Below are 12923 nucleotides of genomic sequence, written 5' to 3'. Positions count from 1 at the left end.
CATGTGTAGAACATCTTGTACAGAATTTCCTTGTAGGTCGTGGCCATTGTTCATTTCCGATTGAATGTCCAAAGTCTTTCCCATTTAGCCAATTCAACATTGCAACCAAATTTTTTTGCCCAGGCATCCATAGTTTCCTTATCATGTTCTTCCTCAAGTTTACATTCAAACAGATATCTGTACAACATTTAATCAAAATTTTGATGAAAGTGGGTGGGCCCACTTTCAAAGCAACAGAACCGGTTTGCTCTCTGCTTGACGGGAGAGCTACCGGTTCGGGAGAAATGGTGCAAACCGGTAGAAACCCAACACTGGCATAGAGTGCGATCAAGTTTTGCTCAAAAGGGACACATCTGAAAAATGACATGGGAAAATCCCCACTATGCCCTGAGCAGTGACGTGCAGTCAGGTGAGGCAAGTGAGGCACAGCCTCACCACTCTCAGCATGAAAAAAAAAAGTAAAAGGAAAAAGCTGAGCTAGTTACTGCCTCACCGTGGATGACTCTGCTTAACTGTTAAAAAAAGCTGGAAAAGGTACGTGTGGGTTGGAGGGAGGGGGAGGAATTCAAACTTCATCCTCCTGGTGCTGTGCAGGGCTTTGGGCAAAGGCTGGAGGGAAGGACCCTGGCTCGCTTGTGCTCTCCCTCCCCAAGAGTAGTTTGATTGCAGGCAGAGCCACGTTGTGGGGCCAGTGTGTGTGCTACAGCATGGCTCTTTGCCTGGCTTCCTGCCTCCTCCTGTGGTCTCCTCACTGGTGCTCTCCCTCCCCAAGTGTAGTGACTTCCTCCCCAGGCCCCCATTCATTTCTCTCTCACACACACACAGCTGGATAAAACTATATAAAAATCTAGCCCAGCTTCACTGATTACAAGTTTGAAAAGGCAACGTGGCTCCGCCTGCAATCAAACTATACTTGGGGAGGGAGAGCACAAGCGAGCACTGAGGAGACCACAGGAGGAGGCAGGAAGCCAGGCAAAGAGCCATGTTGTATTACACACACTTCCCCCCAGCCTCTTTCTTTTGGAAGGCTCAGATCAGCTCCCCTCCGGCTTCTCTGCCTCTCCTCTCACCCCAGCCTGCCAGCAGGAGGTGGTGGGTGGGCTTTATTGTGTTCCAGGCATTTCCCACCCAGACAGCAGGCTGCATTTGCAATGGTGGAGGTGTTTGGGAAAGGCAGCAGGGGAATGGGGGGGATGACAGAGGAGCTGCTTTCAAGCCACTGGAAAAGATATCCAATCCAACTTTTGTGTCTGTGGGGGTTTGTTTGAGAGTGAGTGAGAGAGGGAAGGGGTAGGAGAGATAGTCCAATCCAACTTCTCTGTGTGTGTGTGTGTGAGAGAGAGAGAGGGGGGGGGGGGAGGAAGGGAGAGAGGGAGGAAGGAGGGGAAGGAGAAGAAAAAGAAAAAGAAAGAAGGAGCAAAGGAGAAAAACAAATGCTGTCGCTTTAAATTGGAACTGAGCATGCCTGGCTGTGGAATTCTGGGAGTTGAAGTCCACAAGTCTAAAAATATTTGAAACCCAGCACTGTGTCAGTGCCTCACCAGTCATAAACCTCACCGCACGTCACTGGCCCTGAGTGTCCAATAGTGGATCAGCCCCTGAAAATCATATAGAAGTTTCTAAGCTTTCTTAAATTTTAGGAAAAGTTAAAAGTGCAAGAAAAGAAAGGAGAAAGAACTGAAAAAAAGGAAGTGAGGGAAAAACAAAATTGAAGAGGGCAGACAAAAAGTGGAAAAAGCTATAGAGAGAAAACTTTCTTCACTAAAGGTAAAATCCTAAGTACCAATAATTCTTTAAAATGGAATAAACCATAACAGAGAGTACTTTTATCATTATAAACATGCAAATCGATAAAGTAAAAAGGCACAGCGAATATCATGGCTACCATCATTCTGGTCTTAAGATTCTGTCAATTCTAGCCTACATCAACAAAGTGAGAATTCCAGAACTCTTCTGGGTTTCCCTTTGTGATTCAGCCTCTCTTGAAGAGCTGATATCCGTCTTGACCCCAATATCATTTTTCTTTCCAAAAGAGGCAAGGCAAAGTCTCATGAAAATTAGCTCCTCTTCCCAGGGCTTTCTTTGCAACCCTCCAAGCGTTTCAAACCGTAAATTTATGAACATCTTTAAACATTCCACGTTGGGCTAAAGTTCAACTCTGAGGTTTTGTTCATTTTGTATCACGATACAAAAAAGGTGTTAAAACTAGAAAAGGATGCAGGGAAGGGCAAGAAAGATAAATATGGGAATGGAGGCTACAGCATAAGAGGAAAGGTTGCTGATTACGTCTAGTCCAAAGGAGAGAAATAGGAGTGACAGGATGGTGACCCCCACACAGACACATATACAACCCCTCTCCAGGCTCTGGAGGCTTTCCTGAAGGCTGGAGAGGGCGAAAAATGAGCTGGCTGGCACACCGCATGAGGGCCAGAGCTGACAATTGGGATGCAACCAAATATGGCTCCATGTGGCACCTGTGACACGTGTGACACCCCTCCCGCTGTTCCATACATGCACGCAGGGCTTTCTTGGAGCCTGGGGAGGGCGAAATAGGTTGCCACAGGTTCACCATCACGGGCATAGGATCTCTTGCTGGGGGAGGGGGGGGAGTGTTGAATTTGAGGACCTCCAGGTTCCCTTCCAAGTCTGTTATTCTGTCAGTTTTCACACCTGTCACTCCCATCAATGGCCAGAATGTGAGAAAGGATTTGTGGACTCTGTTGAACTCCGGAGACACCAGAAGAGGCACATGGGGCAAACCACGATGAAAGCAAAGCTTACGGGATGTTCTTTCCTGATGCCCAGAGATGCACAATAAAGGAAACATGTCGCCCCTTTTCTACAATTGGCAAATAGCCCTCCCATTAAAGCCTCTGGTCCACGTGTCTCATCCACTTGCAGTTTCGATGCCGCATTTCCCCCCAACCCACCCGGGAAGAGGCGCCCCTGAGTGGAGACGGAGCTCCTTGGGAAGGGATGAAAGGCAGGGAATTCAACTTTCGCCCTTTGCACCTGGTGGGAGGAGGGGGGGGGGGTTCCTTCCTTCCACCTCCACAGGGCCGCCTCTGCTGCAGGGAGACCGGCCGGCGGGCAATGAATGGATGGAGGGCTTGGCTGACTTCCAAGGCTGGAAGGGAATCCTCGTTTAATGTCGGCCTGTGTCCCTGCGGAAGCCACGAGCTCCCTACTACGGAGCCCATCCTCCCCAGCCGTCTCAGCCTTTCTAGGTGCCGGATGGGGGATCCCAGCGCCCGGTGTCGCCTCCAAGTCCACCCCAAACTTCGGGGGAAGGAGGGAGCGGGGATCCCCGGTCGCCTCTTCCCAATCCTGGGTGATGGGGGGGAGAGGGAGGGGAAGGCTCGGGGCCCTTCTGGACTCCGCCCGGCTGGGAAAGAGGCGGCTCTCGCCCAGCGTCCTCCGAGGGGGAAGCGGCCCTTGCCGGACCCCGAAACTGCAGCTGATCAAGGAGGAGGAGAGGAAAGAGGGGCTAGAGCGACTCCCTCACTCTCTCAGGGAGGAAAGGGGACCGGAAAGGGCGGGGAGAAGCATCCGTGGGGCCTCTCTAGGAACCTACTCTCGGTCTCCCTCTCCACCTTGTATGGGAGCTGAATTTCGGGTAGTTTTGCTGCCCTTTTCCCCACTTGCGGCATTTTGGGCGGCTGGGCAACTTCTGGGCGTCCGGCAAGGCTGCTCCTGGGCCCCGCTCCGGGCAGGTGGGGCTCCCGCTTTCCCTCGGGCTGCCAGGAGGGCTTCTCCCCGCCAGGAGGAAGGTAGCCCCGAGTCGGTGCCAGGAGGGAGGTGCGGGTGGACGCGGGGCTGGACGGGGAGCCTCTGGGCAAAGGGGGGGAAGCGTCACCCCACGGAGGGAAAGGGGGCTTCTCCTCCAAGGGTTTAAGGGGGGGATTATTGGGTGGCTGAAAGAAATGCCCGCCCTTTTCTCTCCAATGGGGGGTGGAGGGTTTTTCTTTAGGGGAAGAAAAAGGGTTCAAATGGCTTGGATTGAGTTGAATCTTTTCCCAAGGCAGAAAAGATCCACTTTCTTTCGCCTTTATTTAAATGGTAGTTTTCAAACATACAAAATGCACACAAACAAAACTTAGACATAAACTACATTTACACAATATATTAGAACTTCATGTTCCTTCTTATAGCAGTTTCAAATCGTTTCAATTCTCCTTATGTTATTTCCCCTTCTAATATATTTGAGTTTCACCATTTTTAACTCACTTATTTTACTTATCTATCTGATATATTGGGTGATTACCTCTAATAAGTTTAAACTCTCTTGAGTGCATATATACAGTACATGTTGATCCTCCTTAACTTCTATTTATGGGATTTATTGGCTTCTTTCGTTGACCTTTGTTTCTTTCCTATCTCCACCTATACCATTTTTCCCATATCTGATAATATTCTGTCTTTTCTTTTCCCTGAATTTCTTTTGTTAATTTGTCCATTTCGGCACAAATTTCGCCATTTGGCTGTCTGGGTGTTATATAGTTAAGGTTCTCCTTTTTAGAGTTGGAGAGTTGGAGCTCTGCCCGGCTGGAGAAGGCGGTTGCGCGAGCGGCTGTTCCGCCCACAGCTTCACCAAGCCCTTGCGCAGCTCTCCCAGGCCACCGCCACTGGCCGCTGCTGCCCGCCGCTGTGGGTTGCCCTTCTCCAACCGGGCAGAGCTCCATGCACTGACCTAGGGGGTATCCCGAATGTGCCAAGCCGCAGGAGCTGGGGGGTGGGCAGAGCACTACATGGCTTGGCACCTTAGGGATACCCCCTAGGTCAGTGAATGGCGTTCTTCCCGGCTGGAGAGGGGATTTGCCGGGCAGCTGCTCATGGGCATGGTTACCTCATGGCTGCTTTGTCCCTGAGGCTGTGCCCGGCTCTTCGGGAGCCAGTTCACAAGGGAGCCGCTGCCCAGCAACTCTCCCCTCTGGCCAGACAGAACGCCACTCCCCAACCTAGCGTTATCCCGAAGGCAGCAAGCAACGTGAGCGCTCCCCCCCCGGCTCCTGCGACTTGGCGCTTTCGGGATAACGCTAGGTCAGTGAGCGGTGCTCTGCCTGGCTGGAGGGCGGTGGTTGTCCAGGGGGTTTGTTTTCGGGGGTGGGCTTATATTTTTGCCCACGCGAAAATTGTGGCAAGGGTTTAGTTTCGGGACAGGTTGTATTTTCGGGGAAACATGGTGCCAACTGCTTTTACGGATGTACCTCATAATATTCTAATATATCTAGGATGACTCTTGTATTATTTTTAATGTGTGTAAGATAAAAATCCGTTTTGATCATTCATTTAGCACTTGTTTAATTCTTCCTGCCATAATTGCTGCAAATAATTTATAATCGGAATTCAATAGTGAAATTGGTCTATAGTTTTGAATTTCTTGTAACTTAGCTGCTTCTTTAGGGATGAGCAATATTACTTCCGTCCATGATTCAAGCATCTTGGCTTTTTCTAAAACTTCATTAAACATTTCCAATCCTAGTTCTTCCAATATTATTTGATTATATTTGTATAACTCCACCGGGATTCCATCTGGTCCTGGGGTTTTATTCTTCTGGTTTTTCAGGACTAATTTTACTTCTGCTGTCGTTATTGGCCTCTTTATCTCCTCGCTTTGTTCTTTCGAGATTGGATTTTTCTTTTCTAGGTTTAAATTGTTTTATCTTAGTTTCCTCCATACTATCTTGCACGTATAATTTTGTGAAATATTTTTGAATAATTTGCTTCTTCCGATTTATGTTGAATATTTCCTTTGGCATCCTTTAGTTGATATATCATTCTTTTTTCTCTTTCATTTTTCAATCTGTATGCCAGCCATCGTCTGGGTTTGTTGGCTTGTTGAACCTAATTTTATATGGCCACTTAAATTTTCTGTGCTAATTCTTTTTGGGTTATTGAATTAATCTTATGTTTTATCATCCCTCTTTTGTGTTTTTTAATTTTATTCTTTGCGTCTTTCTGTAATTCAGCTCCGTCTTCAGTAAGTTCTTTTTGCATACGTTCTTGTTGATCTTTTTGTTTTCTGTTTTTTCTTGCTTATATAGCCGATCGTGAGGCCTCTTATGTACAGTACGCTTTCATGGTATCCCAGAGATTTTGCATTGAGGTATCCTCTTTTTTGTTCGTTCTAAGAAATAATTTTGATTCTTTCTCTAGCATTTGAGTGTATTCTGTTTCTTTTACGATATCTGGGTTCATCATCCATCTTTTTCTTCTTTTTTGGCCTTTCCATTTTAATTTTATTGGGTTATGATCCGCCCACTTATTTGTTTCAATTTTGATTTCCTCTAATTGGTTACGTAGTCCAAATGATGTCCAGGCCATATCTATTCTCGACCAAGACTGATGCGTGTTCGAATAGAAGGTATACTGCTTTCTTGTTTTGTGCATTTCTCTCCAAATATTGTGTAGTTTATATTCCGTGCCATCTCGGAAAAGGATTTAGGTAATCGGTTTTGTCTTTTTTTTTTACTTTGATAGTTCATCTTTTTATCCACTATTGCGTTATAATCCCCAATTAAGCAAATATTTTCATACTCTAATTCATTTATTTTATTGTACAATTTCCTATAAAATTCCTCTTGTTTCTGATTTGGTGCATTTATCACTATTAATAAAATTTGTTTTTATGTTGTTTCTAATTCAATCATTAGAATCCTGCCTTCTTCGTTGAAGTAGACTAATTTGGACTTTATTTTTGCTTTTACATAGGTTGCTATCCCTCTTTTTTTTGTCTGCCAAAGCTGTATATAATTTTCCAAATTTTGTGTTTTCCAGTAAGTGAATATGTTCCCTTTTAATGTGCACTTCCTGTATACAGGTTATGTCTGCCTTCAGTTTCCTAAGTTTATTAAACATCTGTGCTCTTTTCTTGGGCAAAGGGGGGGAAGCCCACCCACCCTTCTCTCTTCAATGGGGGATGGAGGGTTTTTGTTTAGGGGAAGAAAAAGGTTCAAATTGTTTGAATTGAGATGAATGTTTTCCCATGGAGAAAAGATCCACTTTTGTTTTTGCCTTTATTTAAATGATAGCAAATGAATATTGTTTGCTTTTCTTCTACTGTTTTAATTGTTTACATTTGTTTCTAGAAACCTGAGTAGAATCTGAAAAAAATCATTATTTTCCCAGTTTTGCTCTAAAGGAGGGTGGGATGTGGCAGCCCCCTTGTTGGTGGGTTTTATCCCTTAGAATAGGGCGGGAAGGGACCTTGGAGGTCTCCTAGTCCAGCCCCCCGCTCAAGCAGGAGTCCCTATACCATTTCGGACAGGTGGCTGTCCCTTCTTTTCTTAAAAGACTCCAGTGTTGTAGCAGCCACAGCCTCTGCAAACCAGTTGCTCCACTGATTAATTGTCCCCCCTGTTAGGAAGGTTCTCCTTAATTCCAGCTTGCTTTCCTCCTTGAATGGTTTGTAGTTTCCTGGGTCCCCCCGACCCCCACTTTCCACCCACTGTTTCTCCTCCTGCCTTCTGGTCCTTTGGAGAGTAGGCTGACCTCCTCTTCATTCTGGCAGCCCCTCAAATACAGGAATACCTATCATGTCACCCCCAATCCTTCTTTTCTAGTCTAGATTAACCATTCTCATCAAATAAGGAAAAAAGATTGGTTTGGCATGATCTGTTTTAACAAACCCATAATAGCTTTTATTGATAACTCTCTAGATATTCGAAGATCTGTGTTTTTATTATTCTTTCCAGGATCTTCCCAGATATTGATGTTGGGCTGAATGGTTTGTAGTTTCCTGGGTCTATTTCCCCCCCCCCTCTTCAAAATGGGAACCATAATCTGCTTTCTTCAGATTCACTGTTGTCTTATTGGTCTCCAGGTGCAGTAGAAGAAAGGGGTATTACTCCATAGATTTGATTATTTCTCTTCCATCTTTGATTTTTGCTTCAGGGAGATAACATACCTGCCTAGATCGACTATAGTTTCTGTTCCCCTAGGAATTGAATCACCTGTCACTGAAAGTCGCCTTCTTTCCCTAAGAAATGCCGGGATATTTTCTTCCTGTTGTAGAAATGCTGAATTTTGCCTCTTTTTAAAGAAACTATTGCTCTTTTCTGGGTGGCTGCATATTTCCTTCCAGGGGGAGAACATGACAGCGATTGTTCAGTTCCAGAGGGGCTTCCTTGGAGTGGAGGAGGATACATAGAAGGGGATTTGCTCTCGGTTGTTTCCTTCTAGAAGTGATAGGCTTCCATCCGTCTTCCTCTTTAGGTCCATATATACGAGGGTCAATTTTTTTAATGGAAGCTGTTTCTTCCCTGTTGTGTTCAAACTGCATTGCTGGCCCCAATCAATGTATTTGCATCCTCCCTTAACTATAAAGCAACAATAGGAAGCCATTCTAGGAGGAAGAACATATTCAATCTGTGCTGGCCCAAAGAACAGGGTGCATGAATACCTACATGGGTTGTACTCTGTACACAATTAGCTCTACCTGGAACATATAAATCCTATGGGGGGTCTTTGCAGTTTCTCTCACATCCTATAGTATTATCTCCCCCACCCAAACCGAGCAAAAGGAAAAGGAAGGGATCATCCCCAGTTCAGGCAGGCAAATGGGGAGCAACAGGGATTCCGTCAGCCATCCCTCTCATCATAGTAAGGGGAGGGGAGGTCAGCTCCACAGGGGGCATCCCAGCATGGCTTTCATTCTGGGGTGGGTGGGGGGAATAGAGGCTTTGAGCACCCCACCAGTGTTCATATAGGGTGTGTGTGTGTCTCCCAGCTATTGTTTGGGCTATTTGGAGAGCTGAAGAAAATAAATCTTTCTCTCTCCTTCACTTCTTTTTTCTTCATCCTGCAGGTGCCACCAGGAAAACCTTTGGACAAAGTTCTGCTTGCAGGATCCAATCTGGGTCAGTCACCAGGACCAGAGGTTTCATCTTCTCAGCTTTCGGACTCATGCTGGAGCCCCTCCTCCTGCCCATCTTCCAACCTTTTGGCCAAAGTTCTGCTCATTAGAGTTTCCTCCGATAGAAATCCCTGGAAGTGAGCATCCCCTGGAGACTATGCAGAGGGGGGAACATTTTGGCCAAAAGTCCCCCAAGAGGATTCAGGGGAGACTCTTCAAATGCTCCGATTGTGGGAAATCCTTTGCTTACCAGTCCCTCCTTTTGATCCACCGGAAGCTGCACACGGGGAATGGATCTCAACTGTGTTTCCTTTGTGGGAAATCCTTTCCTGGAGTGTGGAGCTTTGCCAAACATCTCCGGAGCCACCCTGGACTGAAGCCTTACAAATGCGGAGAGTGTGGGGAGCGTTTTGCTAAAGGCTCGGACCTTGGAGCCCATCAGCAAATCCACCAGGGAAAGAGATCTCGGGAGTCCTGGAAGCGCTGGGGAAGATTTCCTGAGAGACGGCGTCTCTCTAGGCCTCAGAACAGCCCGACTGAAGAGAGGCCCTGCAAGTGTGTGAAATGTGGGATGTGCTTTTCCCAAACCTCGCAGCTGCTTAAACATCAGCAAATCCACACTGGAGGGAAACCTTATCAATGTCTGGAGTGTGGGAAATCTTTCCGTTATAAACAATTGTTTAGAAAACATGAGAAAATTCACACAGCTCAGAGTCCTTATAAATGCCTAGAATGTGGGAAGTGTTTCACTCGGAGCTCATCTCTTTGCCAACATAATAAAACACACACAAAGGACGAAAGCAAAACGTGCCTAGAATGTGGGAAATCTTTTTCCAGCAAATCATGCCTGCTGAGACATCAGAGAATTCACACTGGGGAAAAACCCCACAAATGCCAAGAATGTGGGAGATGTTTTGGCAGAAAGTCAAACCTAATTCGACATCAGAGACTTCACACTGGGGATAGACCCTATCAATGCCCAGAATGTGAGAAAAGATTTGTGGATTCTTCTGAACTTCGGAGACACCAAAGGGCACACAGGGGAGAAAAAGTGTATAGACCACATGAGTGCCCAGAATGTGGGAGATGTTTCAATTACAAGTCAAGTCTAATTGATCACCAGAGAAGTCACACTGGGGACAGACCCTATCAATGCCCCGAATGTGAGAAAAGATTTGTCAATTCTTCTAGCCTTAAGAGACATCAAATGACGCACAGGGGAGAAAAACTCTATAAATGTAATGATTGTAATAAATGTTTTTCTTTTAAGGAAGCTCTTTTTCGACATCAGAGTATCCATACAGGGGTGAAGCCCTATATGTGCATCGAGTGTGGAACATTTTTCCGTACAATACAAATCCTCAGAAATCATGAGAACGTTCACAGGGGGGAAAAAAAGTTCAAATGTTTAGAATGTGGGAAAGCATTTGGTCATTCATTCACCCTTAGAATTCACTGCCAAACCCACACAGGTGAGAAAAGCCACAAGTGCTCTTTGTGTGAGAAATCTTTTACCCGGAAAGATACACTTCGGTGGCATCTGAAAAGCCACTTAGAGAAGCAATATAAATGCTCAGAGTGTGAGAAAACTTTTCGTTACCAATATTATCTTAGAAAACACGAGATGATTCACAAAGGAGAAAATCCTTCCAATCCTGTGCAGAAAAATGAAAAGTGCCCAGAATGTGGGAGATGTTTTAGCACAAAGTCACACCTAAATCAACATCAGAGAGTTCACACCGGAGAAAGACCCCATCAATGCCCAGAATGTGGGAGATGTTTTAGCACAAAGTCACACCTAAATCAACATCAGAGAATTCACACCGGAGAAGACCCCATCAATGCCCAGAATGTGGGAGATGTTTTAGCACAAAGTCACACCTAATTCGACATCAGAGACTTCACATTAAAGACAGACCCTATCGATGCTCAGAATGTGAGAAAACATTTGTGGAGTGTGCTGAACTTCGGAGACATCAGAAGGGGCACACAGGAGAGAGGCCCTATATATGTGGGGAGTGTGGGAAAAGTTTTCTCACAGCAACACTGCTTCGGGTTCATCTGAGAATCCACACGGGGGAGAAGCCATATGCAGCGTCGCCAGCTGCATTAGGGAGGGCTCATACATGAGATGAAATAACAGGATGACAGCAAAGTTTCCTTGAGATGATATGAGCCCCGAATGTGTTCTGGAGCCTGCTTTTATTAAGTCAGAAGGCATTCAAAAAGTTTCCGTTATACAGCGTGTGATTACATGATTGGTTACCTGCTTGTGGCAGGGCAGAACTAAACAGGTTAGCATACAGCCATATAATTGGTTAAAGCTTTCCATAGGATGTGGTTTTTCTCTCCTGTCCGGAGTTCTCTGGACAGGCTCTGTGGTTAGCATTTCTTGCATAAACAGCAGGTGTTGAAGCATAGCAAAGGATGTGGTTTTCAATGTCGTAAGGCTACCTTGTCAGGTTGTCTTTCATTTAATGTGAAGCAAAATTATTTGACCATTGCAAAAGATCCCAACAGCCATACTTATGTGTGGAGTGTGGGAAACGTTTTTCCCAAAAACAACACCTTGGAAAGCATCAAAAGATCCATTCACGAGTGAAGCCGTAGAGATGCACAGCGTGTGGTAATGTTTTGTTCAAAAGGGAGACAGGAGAAAAATGACATGGAAAAAGCCCTAATAGGCCCTGATGGTAGAACAGTTTTTCATGGTTGTTCAACCCTTAGAAGCCACGTAAGAGATCATAAAGGGGAGAAAAATTAGAAACTCTTAGATCGTGGGAGAGCATTTTCTTTTCAATCGTCCTTTAAAAATCAAACTCAAATCCATATAGCAAAATATGCCATTTAAATGATTAAAGTGTGATGTATCAGGGCTTAGAATGTGGCAAAGTTTTTTATCTGATCATCAGATCTTCAGATGCACATGAAAATCCACACAGGAGGAAAACGTTGCAGGTGTGAGTAACATGAGAATTCTTTTCCTTGCCAATTGGAACCTGTTGCCTCCTGGAGTTTGTCCATTAAAATTTCCTTCTTGGAAATTTTCTTTGCTAAGTTAAATTTTGTTATAATTTTTAAAACAAATTAATACTAAGATGTGAATGAAGGAATGAGAGGTAACCTTACGTAAAGACATGCGTAGGAAGCTACTATGATCTCAGTAGCTGGTTATCTTGGATACCTACAAGCTCACCTAATTATCAGAACCAGATGTGGGAATAAAGGAAAGGTTACACACAGACATACGCATTACAGCTATGGTCTCGAGTAGCCTGTTATCTTTTAGCCCACTATCTCACCGAGCAAAGACAGGCCGTATCAAGGAGTTAACCTTGGCCTGAATAGCATTCTGGATTCACAAGGGAAAAAATGGGGGAGTAAACCAAAACAATATATTGTTGCTCTGTGCTTTGCTTGTTAAAACTGTATAAAAGCCAAATAAACTCTGCGAAGGCAGGCAGACATTTTTGACACCACTGCTTGACGGATTTCTGAAACCTACATGTGAAAATGAAAATCTGATGTGAGTGTGGAAACCTAACATCTAATGTGAAATTGTTGGGAACCGTATAAGGACTTCTTATATGGGAAGATGGGACTAGAAGTCCACCTATTATTCTGTAGTAGGTCCCTTCTAGCCCTTTGATTCTAAGAATTTGAAAAGAAAAAGGGAAATGGATGAAATGCAAAAGGAGGGTTCATTTAGTGTCCATTCAAAGTTACAGTGGCACTGAAAAAAGTGACTTATGACCATGTCTCAGTAACCCCATAGTCATGTGATCAAAATTCAGATGCTTGAACACTGACTCACATTTACGACGGTTGCAGTGTCCCAGGGTCACCTGTTCTCCTTTTGCGACCTTTTGACAAGCAACGTGAAGGGTGAAGTCAGATTCACTTAACAACCATGAGACTAGCTATACAACTGCAGTGTTTCACTTAACAAGTGTGGGAATAAAGGTTCTGAAATGGGTAAAACTCACTTAAGTGTTTCACTTGACAACATAAATTTTGGGTTCAATGGTGGTCATAAGTAGAGGAGAACCTCTAGATGATAAATTGAGAG

At 45.0% G+C, this 12923-nt stretch overlaps 1 long non-coding RNA gene across 1 annotated transcript; it reads left to right on the top strand.

Annotated features, from left to right (window-relative positions):
- Positions 1 to 3422: 3422 nt before the first annotated feature.
- LOC309398430 lies at positions 3423 to 12333 on the top strand. Its single transcript, XR_014176405.1, has 2 exons — positions 3423 to 3770; positions 8807 to 12333. It is a non-coding gene; the product is annotated as an uncharacterized lncRNA (long non-coding RNA).
- Positions 12334 to 12923: the final 590 nt, after the last annotated feature.

This window comes from Natrix helvetica, assembly GCF_964273705.1.
Source record: "Natrix helvetica genome assembly, chromosome: 1".
NCBI classification, from domain to species: Eukaryota; Metazoa; Chordata; class Lepidosauria; order Squamata; family Natricidae; genus Natrix; species Natrix helvetica.
Note: the sequence above shows the minus strand (reverse complement) of the source record. Positions and strands in the feature narration are given on the sequence as shown.